General features: G+C 37.1%; 1 pseudogene; it reads left to right on the top strand.

Annotated features, from left to right (window-relative positions):
- Positions 1-10463: 10463 nt before the first annotated feature.
- On the top strand, positions 10464-12055 carry LOC137226967 (inosine-5'-monophosphate dehydrogenase 2 pseudogene; annotated as a pseudogene).
- The last annotated feature ends 1330 nt before the right edge of the window (positions 12056-13385 follow it).

The raw sequence follows: 13385 nt of genomic DNA, 5'->3' as shown, positions 1-13385 counted from the left end.
TTTTTCTTTGTATTTAATTTTTGATAGCTTGATTAATATGTGTCTTGGCATGTTTCTCCTTGGATTTATCCTGTATGGGACTCTCTGTGCTTCCTGGATTTGATTGATATTTCCTTTCCCATATTAGGGAAGTTTTCAACTATAATCTCTTCAAATATTTTCTCAGTCCCTTTCTTTTTCTCTTCTTCTCGTGGGAGCCCTATAATTCGAATATTGGTGTGTTAAGTGTTGTCCCAGAGGTCTCTGAGAGTGTCCTCAATTCTTTTCATTCTTTTTTCTTTATTCTGCTCTGCGGTAGTTATTTCCACTATTCTATCTTCCAGGTCATTTATCTGTTTTTCTGCCTCAGTTATTCTGCTATTGATTCCTTCTAGAGAATTTTTAATTTCATTTATTGTGTTTTTCATCATTGTTTGTTTGCTCTTTAGTTCTTCTAGGTCCTTGTTAAACGTTTCTTGTATTTTCTCCATTCTGTTCCCAAGAAGTTGAATCATCTTTACTATCATTACTCTGAATTCTTTTTCAGGTAGACTGCCTATTTCCTCTTCATTTGTTTGGTCTGGTTTTTGTTTGGTGGTTTTTTACCTTGCTCCTTCATGTTATGTATTTCTCTGTCTTCTCATTTTGCTTACCTTTCTGTGTTTGGTGTTTCCCTTTTGCATGCTGCCAGTTTGTAGTTCCCTTTGTTTTTGGTGTCTGCCTCCAGTGGGTAAGGTTGTTTTGGTGGGTTGTGTTGGCTTCCTGGCGGAGGGGACTGGTACCTGTGTTTTGGTGGATGAGGCTGGATCTTGTCTTTCTGGTGGAGAGGACCACGTCCAGTGGTGTGTTTTGGGGTGTCTGTGACCTTATTATGATTTTAGGTGCTCCTATCTGCTAATGGGTGAGGTTGTGTTCCTGTCTTTCTAGTTGTTTGACATGGGGTGTCCAGCACTGTAGACTGCTCGTCGTTGAGTGGAGCTGAGTCTTAGTGTTGAGATGGAGATCTCTGTGAGAGCTTTCGCTGTTTGATATTATGTGGAGCTAGGAGGTCTCTGGTGAACCAATGTCCTGATCTCAGGTCTCCCACCTCAGAGGATCAGGCCTGACACCTGGCCAGAGCACCAAGACCCTGTCAGCCACATGGCTCAGAAGAAAAGGTAGAAAAATTGAAAGAAGAAAAATAAAATAAAGTTATTAAAATAAAAAAAAAATAAAAGGTAATAAAGAAAAGAAAGAAAGAGAGCAACGAAACCAAAAAACAAATCCACCAATGATAAGAAGCACTAGAAACTATACTATAAATACAAACAAAAAACGGACAGACAGAACCCTAGGACAAATGACAAAAGTAAAGCTATACAGACAAAATCACACAAAGAAGCATACACATACACACTCACAAAAAAAGAAATATATGTCTGTATATATAAAAAAAAGGAAGAGAGTAACCAAATCATTAAACAAATCTACCAATGATAATAAACTCTAAATACTAAACTAACATAAACATAAAACCAGAAAAATTAGTTGCAGAAAGCAAACCCCAAATCTACAGTTGCTCCCAAAGTCTATTCCAGAGATGCAGGGTACATCAAGTTGACTGTGAAGATTTAATCTGCTGTTCCTGAGGCTGCTAGGAGAGATTTCCCTTTCTCTTCTTTGTTGGCATAGCTCCTGGGGTTCAGCTTTAGATTTGGCCCTGCCCTTGTGTGTAGGTTGATGGCATCTGTTCCCCGCCCAGACTGGATGGGGTTAAAGTAGCAGCTGATTAGGGGGCTCTGGCTCACTCAGGCCATGGGGAGGGAGGGGTATGGAATGCAGGGCGAGCCTGTGGCAGCAGAGTCCGGTGTGATGTTGCAACAGCCTGAGATGTGCCGTGTGCTCTCCTGGGGAAGTTGTCCCTGGATCATGGGACCCTGGTAGTGGCAGGGTGCACAGGCTTCTGGGAGGGGTGGTGTGGATAGTGACCTGTGCTTGCACACAGGATTCTTTGTGACTGCAGTAGCAGCCTTAGAGTCTCATCCCCGTCTCTGGTGTCTGCGCTGATAGCCGCGGCTCGTGCCCGTCTCTGGAGCTCATTTAGGTGGTGTTCTGAATCTCCTCTCCTTGTGCACCCCAAAACAATGGTCTCTTGCCTCTTAGGCAGTTCCAGACTTTTCCCCGGACTCCCTCCCTGCTAGTTGTGGTGCACTAGCTCCCTTCAGGCTGTGTTCACTCAGCCAACCCCAGTCCTCTCCCTGGGATCTGACCTCCAAAGCCTGAGCCTCAGCTCCCAGCCCCGACCCACCCCAGCAGGTGAGCAGACAACACTCTCAGGCTGGTGAGTGCTGGTCGGCACCGATCCTCTATGCAGGAATCTCTCCGCTTTGCCCTCTGCATCCCTCTTGCTGTGTTCTCCTCTGTGGCTCTGAAGCTTCCCCCCCTGCCCACCCCCCTTCTCCTTCAGTGAAGGGGCTTCCTAGTGTGTGGAAGCTTTTCTTCCTTCACAGCACCCTCCCAGAGGTGCAGGTTTCATCCCTATTCTTTTGTCTCTGTTTTTCCTTTTTTCTTTTGCCCTACCCAGGTATGTGTGGATTTTCTTGTCCTTTGGGAAGTCTGAGGTCTTCTGCCAGCATTCAGTAGGTGTTCTGTAGGAGCTGTTCCACATGTAGATGTAGTTTTGATGTATTTGTGGGGAGGAAGGTGATCTCACGTCTTACTCCTCTGCCATCTTGAAGGCACCTCCAGCCTTGACCTCAGTTTTATTATTTTAAAATATCAATATACGTCTTGCAAAAAGCTTCTAAAAGCTAGTGTTTCCAGGTGATATTTTTTAAATTAATTTTATTCTGTGGATAAGGAAAATACCATTTTTAAAGCTTAAATATATGCCCTGTCATATAGAATTCAAGCAGAGGCAGTACAAACTTATCTTCAGCTTAATATATCAATATATGAACATAAATAATTACAGATATGTTCATGTACATGGGTTAATATACACATATTTCATAGCTCTCTTTGCTGGGATGGTCTAGAAGCAGTGACACCCCAGTAGAAACAAGCTATCCAGTGTCCAGATCTTGGTTTCTAAGTTCCACTGGAACCCATTCTTCAATAAAATGAACCTTTGAAAAGAGGCTGAATCTAGGGCTTGCTTGCAAAGCATTGTAAATTAAAAAAACAAAAACAATAAAACATGCTTCTTCACCTCAGGTAATTTGAGAAGCTTTGGCCTAGAACTTCAGGTTTAACAGGCCGATGCACTGCTCAGAGGTGGGAGACAAAATGATGGGTTTACAAAAATAAGGAGATCATATCTGATATTCTTGCAAAGGTGATCTGTTCAGTGGATAAACCACAGTAACAATAACAAAAAGCAAATAATGAAAAATAAACCATGTCAATATAAAGCTGCTCTGCAGAGTGGCATTGTGAGGATACTTCGGCTCTGGGTGAATGGAGGAAGTCTCCCATGAGAATTCCTAAGAATTCTTTCCTATTGTTGGTTTGAGGCCCCAAGCCATATTATCTATGTGGTCCCACAAAAAAGCAAAAAATTAAGTATAAAGTGTTTCTGGTATAAAGTTCTCCAGATGTAACTTTCTCTTCAAATAATACAAGGACCTAGGCTTGCTTTATTCTAATTAGCTCCCTTCCAACTTATATGCTATTATTGTTCAAATTAGTGATACTATTAACCTTAGAACCTTTTAAGTAACATAAATTAAATATCTGGGGTAACCACTAAATGAATAGGAATTAAAGACTGAGCTGTGAAACTAGTAGAGGAAAATGTAATAAGAAACATAGAAAAAAGTTGATAGAAATAATTCCAAATATTTCATGTCGACAACACAATAAATGTAAATAGACTAAATTCTTCAGTAAAATAAAAGATTATCAAAATGGAAATACAAAGAAAATCTGGCTATATGTTCTAAATAAGAGACACAAGTAAAATATAAAAACAAAGAAAGGTTCAAAGTAAAAGGTACAAAGAAAGATATACCAAGCACATTCTATACAAAACAAAGTGTGTATAGTTGTACTGAAAGAGGATGAAATAAATTATAAGGTACAAACATCTCTGGAAATAAAGAGGGTAACAACATTTTGCCTCCTGTCTCTGAGCAATGTATCTGGCTTGTTAAACCTAAGCTCTAGGACATATCAAGACAAAATAAACCTGTAATAAGACAATTTGGTATTTGTGCAGAGATGGAAAACTATATTGACGAATCAGAGAACCCAGAAATAAACTGGTGTATATATTAACATTTGATACAGGTGAAAGTTGGCATTGGGAAAGGGTGGCTTATTAAATTCAGGAACATTAGATCTAGAGCTCACAGCATCCACAGAAGTCAATTCTAGATGGACAAAAACTTAACTCTGAAAACCAGGTCTTCAAACCTTAGCATCAATGATAGAGAATATCTTTATGCACTTGAAGTAGAGGATACTTTCTTAATATTAAAAAAGCTCAAAACAATGTCAAAAAGTTGATAGTTTTCATCTACATTAAAATTAAGAACTTATGTTCATTGAAAAAGTAAAAAACACATTAACATATATATGCCATGTATATTCCCATGAATCAAAAGGTAATACATAAACCAACAATCCAGTGAAAAAGATGTGAAAAAGTTATGAACAGTTATTTCTTAGAAGGGAAACACAAATTTTAATAAATATATGAAAAGATGCTTAAGTTTATTAGTTCTCAGGAAAATATTAAAGGTCCAATGATATACCTACCAGACATAAATTTAAAAGCCGATAAGATCACATATTTTCAGACATGAGGAACAATAGGAACTCTAACGCACTGCTGTGGGAGTTATAAATTGGTGTATTCTAGAAAACAATTTGCCTTTTCCAAGTAAAGTTTAAAATATACCCTATGACCCAGCAATAGGTCTCCTCAAGTCTCTCTTGTATTGTGATAGGAGGCTCAGACTAGAACATAACCCTCAACACATTTGTCAGCAGTGCATAAATAAAATTTGTCAGCAGTGCATAAATAAAATTTGATATATATCTCAAAACTTAATGTCAAGTGTCAAATCATGTCACAGCAGAGTTTCTTCAATATGATTTCATGTTTAGTTCAAATTTGGGCCAAAAGGAACATGTTGTATAAGTATATAGATAAATGTGGCAAAGTCCATAGAGAAAAGAGATAATGAATAATACAAAATTTATTGGTTATCTCTGATGGGGGGAATTGCAAGCAAAGATGACAAAATATGAAGCTTTAGAAAATACAAGGCTCCAACTACATAAATTGGTTAATGGGAAAACAGGTATACATTTTATTACTACTCTTTGAGCTAGCCATATATGTTAAATATGCTCCTCTTTATGAATATTTAATAATAAAATTCAATTAAAATAAAAGAAATGTAGAAATCATGATCTATTTGATATTTTGAAGCCTATATATAATGTCTTATTGGAACACTGGGGTACGTAAATGAACTAATCAATCAAGCAGGAACTGAAAAGGCAAAACAAAGATATTGGGCTTAGTTAGGCCCTAGCTGTCATAGAAAATATGCCTTAATTAATAGATAATCAGGATTCTATTGTCTGTTGATAGGGCAATATGCTAAATTATCAGTGGTACCAAGAGAATCAGAGATCTCAAAAAATATTTTTACTGTTATTTTATCTAGTAAATATATAGGTAGATGGTGAGGTTACTTCATCAAGATATCTAAAAAAGATTTGGCTATAAATATGTGAGAAATGGAATAAACATATAAAATTATAATGTTTAGATAATAAATAGTTTAGGACAACAATGTAAGAGAGATCACAGAAATAGGTCAAGAATATTTAATTTCAGACCCGGCATAACTGACCAGGAGACAAGTTCAGTGTGTAAAATACACATTGCCATGAGCTCTCTGTCATTATTTCTAAGTACATATCCAGTTTGACTATACTGACTGAACTTTTTTTAGGACTTCAGGGTATTAACAATCATTTGAAACAAAATGACTGGAAAGGTATGTGTGCAGAAAGAATTGGAATCATGATGGGATATTTAAACGTAGCTTGACAAAATTTGCCATTCAAAGTTGATGAAAAGGAAAAGCTCCGGTTCACATTTTATATGTGATAATAAGTGGAAATGGTCTCATAGATTTTTACTTCTGAGTTTTGTTTGTCTTTAAATGATTGCAGGGAAAAATGTTTAAGATGGCAGAAATTTTTATCAAATTAAAAGAAACTGAAAAATTGCTGTTGAAAAGATGAATGTGCTAGATTTCTTAATCTCACATAATCATTATTCTTAGGGGTATTTTTTGTGCTTTTAGTATTCAAATGTTCTCAACTTTTGATTTGTTGAAAGTCTTTAACAATGTCACAGGGATAAAGCATAACACAAAAGACGGTTGCACCCATAGCTCATGATTTCCATGTATTATTCTGTTTCAGACAATAAACCAAATTCATAGCTTGGTTCTTTATTGAAATTCTTTTCCTTTTCTAATAATAAGAATTTAATTTTATCCCATAACTGCATTTGAGATTAATTGGGACCTTACATTTTAGACTATAGTAACATTTTGGATCATCTATAATTTTGGATGGTTTTGTTTATCATCCAATTATTTTGTTAAATTTACAGTGTACATTTTCATAACAACAAAGGCTTATATGCCAGGTACTGTACAAAATGTGTAACTTTTTATCCTCATGTCAGACCTATAAGATAGGCACAATTTTATATTCTTTTCACTGATGGAAAAATGCGTTTAGAGAGGTTAAATGACCTGCCTAAGATCACACATCTCACATCTAGCAAGTGGTCTGAAACCCATTAGGCAACGTCAAAATCATAGTCTTTAAGCATTACACTGCAGTATCTCCTTTCCAGGAGATTTTCTATATATTCATCTTTAATTTCCTTTCTTCTTGTACATTTGTTTCCACCATTTGTTACCTATGTTATGTGTTCATTTTAGTAAACCTATTTTCACCATCCCGTAATAGTAATAGTTCTGTTATTCTTAACCACTGCTCCAGGTTTCTGGAGCAATAATTGGAGGCTTGGAACCAGTGAACTTAAAGTTTATACTTAAAATTTACTCAGAAATGGCTCATTTCAGTTTTCTAGTATATGTGGACAAGTTATATCATCAAAATGTGTTGCTTTATCTACATTTGTCTATTTTCCAAAATTTTAATATGAATATTCATCATGGTTTATCTATTAAAATGTATTTATGTAAATACATCTACATCTATCTATATTAGATATCATTTAATTATAGAAATACTATAAAAAAATTTTCCCCCAGAAGAAATAATGCAGTGGGATGTTTGGCTCTGAAAAGGTATTGGAGTCAAAAAGTTCCTAAAATTTTTTCCTTAAACTCTACAATTAAAGATAAACAAAAGTAGATATACATAAATATATTAAAAAGTTGTAGATTTCTGGTTGCTTGAGATAATGATATATTTTCTGATGCGTCCCATTCCAAAGTCTATCTGCTGAAATACAGCACGATAATCTGCTTTCTGAGTCCTATAAGGTGTAGTTTTAAAATTAAGGTCACAAGAAGGTGAAGACAGGCAGTAATACACTTGTTGACCCTTCACAGGAATTCCAGATAAAACCCCAGAAGTTGAGTCAGAGATAATCACAAGATCTGGAATTTACAATAACAAACTCTCCATATATCTACCTGTCAGACTTCTTCCTCTTAGGGAGGGACAAAAGGTCACTAAAATAGCTTTTTTTTTCATGAAAATGTTTTTACCCTTCTGTGGAGAGTAATGAGAAGTTATAGTATAAATTATATAGGGATATTAGATTTTTTTTCATTGACACTGTTTATTCTTAAAGGCCCAAATATTAATAACATTTTTTCAGGAAGATTATAGTAGAAGTGGGAAAAAAGTCATAACAAGAACAACAAAAAAGGAAAACAAAAGATTGATTACTGAAGAGAAGATCAAATGTTAGCAAATTTCATAAGATTGAACATGTGAGAAAATTCTAATTTAAATGAAATTCAAAACAAAATCCATGCAATTTTTTCAATCCTTATGTAGCCATATGCTAAGGTGAGGTAGTGCGATATTACGTAAAGGCATCACATGCTTCATCCTTTTTCTACTTTTTTCCTAGTAAATAGAAAAAATAATGAAAATACTGCCAGTTATTATTATAATTTTCCTAGCAATAATTCTGTTGATAAAATTCTGTTTTCTTAGGATTTCATAGGCAATAGAAAACAGTGTAGAGTTACATTCTTTTAAGTGTGTTGTCAGTTCTACAATATTAACATCATAATTTTACTTTCCTTTACAAATATGAGATCAGCCGTGGCTAAGTATTAAAAAAGTAAATCCGTGTTATTATTTCCCATCTCTCTCCACCCTGGGTTTTGGTTTAAAAGACAAATATTATAGAACATTCAATTTATTTTCGTGATCTACAGCATGGATATAAGTCTTAAAATGAACATATACAGTATACTTGAATTTGTACATCTTAGTAATGTTTAGTGTTTCTAATGTAAGAGAAATGTATAGCATTTCTAAAAAAAAACTTTATCATCTAAGAATATGATACATCTATCTTAAAAATTCAATGACATTTTTTTCAAAAGAGAAAAATATAATAATATCTTATTTTCATTTCTTATTATATGATGAGGATTACAGGCAATATTGTTGTTAGAGGCAATCAACATTTTCCAAAAGCCAAGCAAAAGACACATGTTGTCACTTAACCTAAACGATCTTATCTATCTGGTATTCATTCTGTATGGCCTGTGACTTTCCATTAATGTGAGATAGAGAGGTAATGGGGAAGGGAACAACATTTATTGAGATGCTATCTCAATGCTATTTTTCATTTTACAGATGAAGCTAAGGGTGTGAGCCATGTTTGTTTTGCTTACTTGTTAACAGAATGAATATTTTTAAATTAAAGAGGAAAACTTTTCAAATCCTTGGACTAATCAATTTACATAAAGCAATTGGAAATGCCAACCGAAACCTAAGTGATATTGTTTGATCTGCCTATTTAAGACAATAATTCTTTTTTTTTTTTTTTTTTTTGCGGTACGCGGGCCTCTCACTGTTGTGGCCTCTCTTGTTGTGGAGCACAGGCTCCAGACGCGCAGGCTCAGCAGCCATGGCTCACGGGCCCAGCCGCTCCGCGGCATGTGGGATCTTCCCAGACCGGGGCACGAACCCGTGTCCCCTGCATCAGCAGGCGGGCTCTCAACCACTGCGCCACCAGAGAAGCCCAAGACAATAATTCTTGCTTGTCTTACGAATGTTTTCCCTAATTATTCTTTGTTTCTCTTAAAAATATGGAAACTTGATTGGTATTGGTTGATTCCTGATTTATAACTTGCATATTCTTCTTGCTTGGTTTATGAATCGTCAGGCTACAGGACAAAAAATAACCAGTAAGATGACTTTCTCCATTTCCTCAGGTTTTACTTATAAATTATGTGCATCCTTTCTCCAAAGCTAAACAAAATTTCTTATCCAAATTCCCATTTCTTTTAGGAAGTCTGAATTAACAAGAAATCAAACAATATCACTTTTCTTTTATCTCAGACTTTCTATTTGGAATCAAGTTTGTTTTTGGATCATTTTCATTGTCTCTTCTCGGTTTGTATGACATCCTTAACTCTTTGTTGCATCTGACAAAAGACATGCTCTGTTTTTTTCCTTTTTTTTTAAATTAATTTTTATGTGGAATTCAGATGAGAAAGAATGCGGTATTGCTTTGACTGCCTGCCATAATATAAAATGTAGTAAAATGTACAGCTGGTGATAGTCTAGTTAGAATTTTTTAATGAAATATAAAGGAAAAGATCAAGTGCTTAATTTTTACATGCTGCATTTCATTTAAAAAATTCATGGTATCTTTTTGAATAATTTTTACTCATGCAGATGTTCTGAATATTGGAAACAGACGTTTATTTTATTTCCTTGGTTCCCATTTCACACTAAGCTTTTGCACAAAGAAGGTGGGCTGAATAGCTAAATTATTTGTGAGTCAGGATTCCAAGGGTAATTATTCTCAGATAATTGCCAAATGACTCATGGCAAGACTTTCAATAATGTGTACCTTGGTTTGTCTAGTCCAGATCTGGAGGATACTGGTCGTTTAACATAATAGAAAAGAACTTTAGGCTATTTAAGAAGACATGCATGTCAGTAAAAATGTGTTGACTCTTGCAATAATAGACAGCCCCATTTATATGATTTCTTAGTTGATGAATCATTGCTGTAAGAACTGTGTTTCACAGATTTCAGAATTTTGAAATTTCTAAATAATCAAAAGTACTTTTTCTTTTTAGCTTAACACACATTATAAGAAATTCAGTCTAAGTCATTTAGAATTACATGACTAGAAGTTATAATGGTGATTTAAGCTTTCCCCCCAAATTACCAGTATATAAAAATTTTGGCTCTGCGGCATGGTCCTCGGAGACGCTCGGCCTTGCCCTGTGCCAGCCATGGCCGACTACCTGAGAGCGGCGGCACATCCTACATGCCAGACGATAGACTCACTGCACAGCAGCTGTTCAACTGCACGGACAGTCTCACCTACAGCGACTTTCTCATTCTCCCCGGGTACGTCGACTTCACTGAAGACCAAGTGGACCTGACCTCTGCGCTGACTAAAAATATCACTCTGAAGACCCCACTGGTTTCCTCACCCATGGACACAGTCACAGAGGCTGGGATGGCCATAGTAATGGCGCTTACAGGTGGTATTGGCTTCACCCACTACAACTGTACATCAGAATTCCAGGCCAATGAAGTTCGTGAAGTGAAGAAATACGAGCAGGGATTCATCATGGACCCTGTGGTCCTCAGTCCCAAGGATCGAGTGTGGGATGTCTTTGAAGCCAAGGCCCGGCATGGCTTCTGTGGTATCCCCATCACTGACACAGGCCGGATAGGGAGCCACCTGGTGGGCATCATCTCCTTAAGGGACATTGATTTTCTCAAGGAGGAGGGGCATGACCGGTTTTTGGGAGTGATCTTGTTGAAGAGGGAAGACTTGGTGGTAGCCCCTGCAGGCATCACATTGAAGGAAGCAAATGAAATTCTGCAGCACAGCGAGAAGGGAAAGTTACCCACTGTGAATGAAGATGATAAGCTGGTTGCCATCATTGCCCAGACAGACCTGAAGAAAAACCGAGATTACCCACTGGCCTCGAAAGATGCCAAGAAGCAACTGCTGTGTGGAGCAGCCATCGGCACTCATGAGGATGACAAGTATCAGCTGGACTTGCTAGTCCAGGCTGGTGTGGACGTGATGGTTTTGGACTCTTCCCAGGGAAACTCCGTCTTCCAGATCAACATGATCAAATACATCAAAGAGAAATACCCCAGTCTCCAAGTCATTGGAGGCAATGTGGTCACAGCTGCTCAGGCCAAGAACCTCACTGATGCTGGTGTAGATGCCTGAGGGTGGGAATGGGCAGTGGCTCCATCTGCATCACTCAAGAAGTGCTGGCCTGTGGGCGGCCCCAATCAACAGCAGCGTACAACGTGTGAGAATATGCACGGTGCTTTGATGTCCCTGTCATTGCTGATGGAGGGATCCAAAATGTGGGCCATATTGCCAAAGCTTTGGCCCTTGGGGTCTCCACAGTTATGATGGGCTCCCTCCTGGCTGTTACCACTGAAGCCCCTGGCGAGTTTTCTTCTCTGATGGGATCCAGCTAAAGAAATATCATGGTATGGGTTCTCTCGATGCCATGGACAAGCATCTCAGCAGCCAGAACCGATACTTCAGTGAAGCTGACAAAATCAAGGTGGCCCAGGGGCTGTCTGGGGCTGTGCAGGATAAAGGATCCATGCACAGATTTGTTCCCTACCTGATTGCCGGCATCTAGCACTCCTGCCAGGACATTGGTGCCAAGAGTTCAACCGAAGTCCAAGCCATGATGTATTCTGGAGAGCTCAAGTTTGAGGAGGGAACATCCTCAGCTCAGGTGGAAGGTGGTGTCCACAGCCTCCACTCATATGAGAAGCGTCTTTTCTGATAAGGGATACAGCACACCCTCGGCTTTTCAATAAAAGTTTGAAAAAAAAATTTTGACCAATGTCTTACTCTTTAGATAAAGTAGGGGTCCCTGGCTGGATAACTTACAGAGCTATGTGCCTGATAGTCATGGATAACCCATGTGTCAAAGTGATGATTTGCCAGCTTGGTTAATGAATGAATATGCAAAGGACCTCAGGATATGTTTTGTGAGTGATTATCATTATCAGTAATGATGAGAATGAATTTATTGTGAGTTAGGTTACTTTCCGTATTTAATAATCTTCATTTTTCAAAGTTATATCATTCTGGAAAGAAAAATTACTAATGGATTTCTATTTGACAAATCATCTTTTTATAATGCATATGATCCTTTAAAAAAGAATTATTTTCTCACTGCTATTTATCTTCTCCACATTGACCCTGCTAACAGGAAGAATATATCTGCTTGGGAAAGAGGAATCCCCAAATCTAGGCTTTGTTCTACTCTGTTTCCCACTAATCGATTCAAATAGATGTTAAAAAAAAAACTCCTCAAAAAAGAAAGTCCATTGTCTTGAATGACTACGTATTCTTGCTATTCATAAATTTCATTCTGTTTTCCTGATTTACCCAAAATAAGGCAGTTTTCCTGTTGAGGTTAATTTAGGATATGTAAAATAACCCCATCCTCTAAAAAACAAGGTTGAAATATTTTATCCTGGATATCAGTGACAGTCATTTGTTTTTCACTATATTTAGATTCTCTCAGTATTCTTCTTAAATCACAAGTTGATCAAGATTGTGATCTCATTTTGGTATAGTGTAAGGCTGTTGAGATGGAAAAGATTAAAAACCAAAACCAAAACCAAACAATTAAAAAATAACTTGTCCACTGTTTCTGGTTCCAGTTACCATATTGTGGTTAAAAGCAACTCCATATGATCTATCACTCTGATTCATTTTCCCCTTGATTGTAAATGATAACCCAAATGTTCTTGGGCATACAAAAAAAAAACCAAGTTCATTCTAATTAAAAAAGTTTGTGGAAGTGTGTGGGAAGTACAGAATTGAATTAATTCTGTGCCCTTGGAAAATTTTGACATCTGTACCAAACGCAACACGTTTTCATCATTTTTAATATGGCCCCAGGAAGGATATGAGTCCAGTAGATTTCTCAATCCTGTGATAAGGAAAAAAACCTTTTGTTATTTTCTATCATTACTTGCTTCTTTCATCTCTCAATGGTAGTGCTATGGTGCAAGGTGAAAAGGGAAGTGGTCAAAGTTGAATAGCAGAGTAGAGTATCATGTTATCTGGATGTCAGTGGTAGGCACAAGTTCACTCAGTGTAGAACCAAGTGAGAAAGACTAGGAGGGATGAGGAAATAGTGCGGGTTGCG

This window comes from Pseudorca crassidens, chromosome 1 (assembly GCF_039906515.1).
Source record: "Pseudorca crassidens isolate mPseCra1 chromosome 1, mPseCra1.hap1, whole genome shotgun sequence".
NCBI lineage: Eukaryota > Metazoa > Chordata > Mammalia > Artiodactyla > Delphinidae > Pseudorca > Pseudorca crassidens.
Note: the sequence above shows the minus strand (reverse complement) of the source record. Positions and strands in the feature narration are given on the sequence as shown.